Source organism: Aplysia californica, unplaced genomic scaffold (assembly GCF_000002075.1).
Source record: "Aplysia californica isolate F4 #8 unplaced genomic scaffold, AplCal3.0 scaffold00059, whole genome shotgun sequence".
In the NCBI taxonomy this organism is placed as follows: domain Eukaryota; kingdom Metazoa; phylum Mollusca; class Gastropoda; order Aplysiida; family Aplysiidae; genus Aplysia; species Aplysia californica.
Genome location: NW_004797329.1, coordinates 989062 through 993182, shown reverse-complemented (window position 1 = coordinate 993182; position 4121 = coordinate 989062). Strand labels below are relative to the sequence as shown.

The 4121-nt window shown below is 40.5% G+C and overlaps 1 protein-coding gene across 1 annotated transcript in view; it reads left to right on the top strand.

Moving 5' to 3' along the window:
* Nucleotides 1-234: 234 nt before the first annotated feature.
* The window catches only part of LOC101857470, a gene marked incomplete in the record, with an annotated part of 35737 nt that continues 31850 nt past the window's right edge, over nt 235-4121 (top strand). The window contains 1 exon segment of the mRNA XM_035968435.1: nt 235-267.

Here is a 4121-nt window from a genome sequence, read left to right as displayed (position 1 = left end):
TATTGTCACATAAAATCCGCGTCTATTAACACAGACAAATGTGAGGATCTAGAAATGATGTAGTCAGCACCATCGTTTTCAGAGACAGCATGCGTTATCCAACTAGAACAAGGAACCATCAGTTGATAACTTACTCGCATTATGAAAGAACACTGATAAGTAAAGGGTTAAAGGCTTTGTGTAATGTAAGCACACGTCACACCACTCTTTCTCCATCGGGTGGCATTACAGCGTCGCAAATGCAGGATGCTTTGACAGGACGTGAAGGTAGGCCTATATAGTTTTTAAGGTTTTAGTTTCTTGTAAAAACACTTATTCGAGGTGAGTAACTTGGAAGTACACACCTACCATTTAAAACGTGTGACCATGGTGAGATTGTGATATTTCTTTTTCAAAGTTTGACTGTAGGGAAAACGTATTTGCTGTACGTAAACTGTTCAAACGATACGTGTGTTTCCTTGTTCTTTTCTACTTTTTCCGTAGTTGCTTAGATTTATATCTTTTGTTTTCGTTTGTTTTTCCTCCTTATTCCGTCTTAAGCCATATGTAAGGATAATATTAATAAAGTACAAATAACTGTGTGCTCAATCCGAAGAACACCGTACATAATAAGAGGTTTTTCTCCCCTCAACGAAGTATCTTTAGCTGAAACAGTATCTCGACAATGCCAATGACATTATTTACTTATCTCGCAGGGAGAAATTTGTGTCCGTCGTTTACCTGCAGTCCGGAAAACAAATTTCGAACCCCCCCCTCTTTTTTTTCCTTTGTCTATCTCATTTCAATCTTACTTATCGGCTCTCCCGAAGAAATGTTTTGAAGAAGCAGCCTTCTCTTTTTAAAACAAGTTTTCATGTTTGGGATTTCCATTTTCTTCCTTTAGCGATGAGCAGTCAGTAGCGTTTCTTTCGTCAACTCATTTGAAAATAGATTTAATTGAGGAACGTCATAAAGTCCGCCCTTGAAACGCATCAGATCGTGGTTGCAAAGCGCAGTTAGACACAAACATTACTGACACTGCTGAAGTTTTAACTAGACAAAAGTCTGCAAAAAGCAAGGGGGGGGGGGTCTTATCTTGTAGTTTTTTAGAATGTGATTTTTGTTTGTTTGTTTATTTGTTTTGTTGTTATTATTTTTTATTTGCAAATTTCTTGGGATACCTTATTCTCTGCATTGAGAGCTCTACCTTCGAAATTGTCTCTCCCTACTGTAGTAGGGGGAATAATTTCAAGCGAGAGAAAAAAAACACACCGGGGAGCGATAATAAAACAAGGAGTAATTCGGTTCCTCTTTTAAGCGCCTAAGAAAGATATGTTTAACATTAACCCAATGGTATCACACAGAATTACAATTCAGACAACCACGTTTGGTATGCGTAAAGGAACATTTTGTTTTCCAGCCTTTTTCTCGTTTTTTAAAGGAGAGCGTTCATTTATTTGTTTATTTGTTATTTGTTTGTTTTGTTTTCTGCAAAAAAGTGGGTTTCTCGTAGATGGAAATTGAATCGCAGATCATGAATCTAACAAAAAAAAGCTCAGTTTCCAAACATGCATTAATCCAGTGCCATACCAGCGTAGGGCGTAACGGTTTTGTCCTGATGTTAAATCCGTTTAGATTTACATAAGGAGTAGTTGGTACGTTAATAGTATTTCAACCAAGGTGCCAAATTTTAGGGAGTGGCATCACTCGAATACAAAGAACATCTAGTCCTATAACCAGAGTCCGGTATAACTTTAAAAGAGCTTCAATTTCATTTTTTTACACAACTTTAAAAGCAACGTCATTAGCAGCACCAACGTTATTAGGCTTGCATTAGTTGGGGTTCTTTTGTTTTTTTGTTTGTTTTTTTGTTTGTTTTTGGTAATTTGTGTTTTTCGGCGCTCGCAACCGCATAAGGTCATATGAGCGCACGGGACACATTTGAAATTCCAGTTGGTAGGTTGTTGTTGTTGATGTTATCGATCCAGCAACAGCTGGGCTCTCGCCCTTCTGTCCAATGCCATGTAGTGATAAGTGCAGGTCTGCTGCAGTTGCTGTAATGTTCCATAGAGTGTGTTGTCTATGTTAGGTCTCGGAGGGAGAAGAGTACCAGTTGGTAGGAAATTTTGAATTTTGCCCGGGTGGCGGCCGAAGCCTACTCTTGTCGATTTTGGACCACCAAGGGATCTTTAACGTGGGCAACTTGCACACGGGACCTCCGAGACTTTTTCACCCTTGTCCGAGAAGGCTAGGTGTAGATCTTTCCCACCAGATGATCAGAAGTGTGGTTGAAAGACAGCAGTAAGAAGGGGCCAAGGAGTAGCAGTAGAAAGGCTGCAGAAGAGTCAGAAGCCAAGAGGAGGGGGCAAAGGGGGTGAGGGGGTAGGGGCAGAAAGTAGATGAAAATAGACGACAAAACATTGCTTGAGAGCAGGAAAGGAGGTGAAAGGAGAACATTTTAGAGAAGAAAAATTTTCCGTCACTACCCGGATTCGAATCCCGGACTTTGAATGAGAGGCGAACACTTTTTAACCTTTAGGCCACGAGAGCTCCCCTGGTCAGTGCTTGCCAACTCGTGCGATAATAGCATCTCCCGCAAGAGGCCGATTTGGTTCATTTTGGTCGGCGGTCGGGATCACTCAGGTAGTGGCAGGTATTATTTGAATGCAACGCTTGGAAATGTGCATGTAGGTGGGTGTTACGAAAATGTTCTCCTCATAAAAGTGGCGAAAGTGAGGGATGACTAAGGAATGGTTAACAAGCACTGGCCTGGATAGCGGAGAGCTTTTTTTCTGTTTAAAAGTGACACATCAGGCCAAGGGAGTTATTTTCTGGACACTTTCCCTCGAGTGATGACCACCTGGCCGATACGTCACTGGCATTTATTCTTATCCGAACCAGTGAATCCCTTTTGCCCAGTTTGAAGTTGACATTTATTTATTTATTTTTTATTTTTTTAGATCGATCGTTTTGATTGCACCGTTGAGCTTGATTTTGAAACTGTGAGTTATGAACTAAAAGTTCATGTAATGATTCATTTTTAGTGTAGAAGTATTTGTACCTAGTTATGTTTGAATTGTCTGTTTTTGTAAAAGTGCTGTTTGTCTGCTTGGTTGTTTGTATACGTTTATGTATAAAAATTGCGTTATAATGTAAGCCCTATTAATGAAATTCCATTTTACAATCAAACTAGTGTGTGTGTGTGTGTGTGTGTGTGTGTGTGTGTGTGTGTGTGTGTGTGTGTGTGTGTGTGTGTGTGTGTGTAGAAAGGGGGAGGGGTGGCTACCGTTCCACAGGCTTGAGACCATCACGCTTTACCATGTAGCCACAGTAAGATCGTTGATGACATTGTCTTTGTATTTAGTAAGACAAGTTTTAAAAACAATGATTTAAAGACTTATGAAGTCTTAATTGTGTTACTTGTTAAACAGACACTTTCTGCCTTCCTAATGCTTTCTTGGGGGAGCTGTGCTGCGTTTCAACGAAACATTTACTTGGAGGTTGTTGTTTTGTTTTTGGGGGGTTTTTTGGGGGGGAGTAATAGGTGGAAGAGAGAAGACCGACAGACTGAGAGAGAGAGAGAGAGAGAGAGAGGGGGGGAGAGAAAGAGAGAGAGAGAGGGAGAGAGAAAAGAGAGAGAGAAAGAAAGAGAGAGAGAAAAGAGATAGAGAGATAAGAGAGAGAGAGAAAAGAGAGAGAGAGAGAGAAAAGAGAGAGAGAGAGAGAGAGAAAAGAGAGAGAGAGAGAGAGAGAGAAAAGAGAGTGAAAGAGAGAAAAGAGAGAGAGAGAAAAGAGAGAGAGAGAAAAGAGAGTGGGAGAGAGAGAGAGAGAGAGAGAGAGAGAGAGAGAGAGAGAGAGAGAGAGCAAACAGAACAAACAGTTGTAGCTTTAAGCATGCACTACAAGACCAGACTCCTCCGTTATTTATTCCTACAAATATGTTGTAGATCATCACCTGTATATTTTAGTTTATGTAAGAGCTTTACGGCTCTTGCAACTTAGAGAGTAGCATTTAAAGAAAAGGTGGAGAGATAAGGACAATAGACGTTTAAAAGGAAAGCGTGAACAAGCAACAGCAGAACGCCCGCCAACCACCCGCTCTAGATCACCGTGTTAGTGAAAAATTGCAATAATGTCTGAAA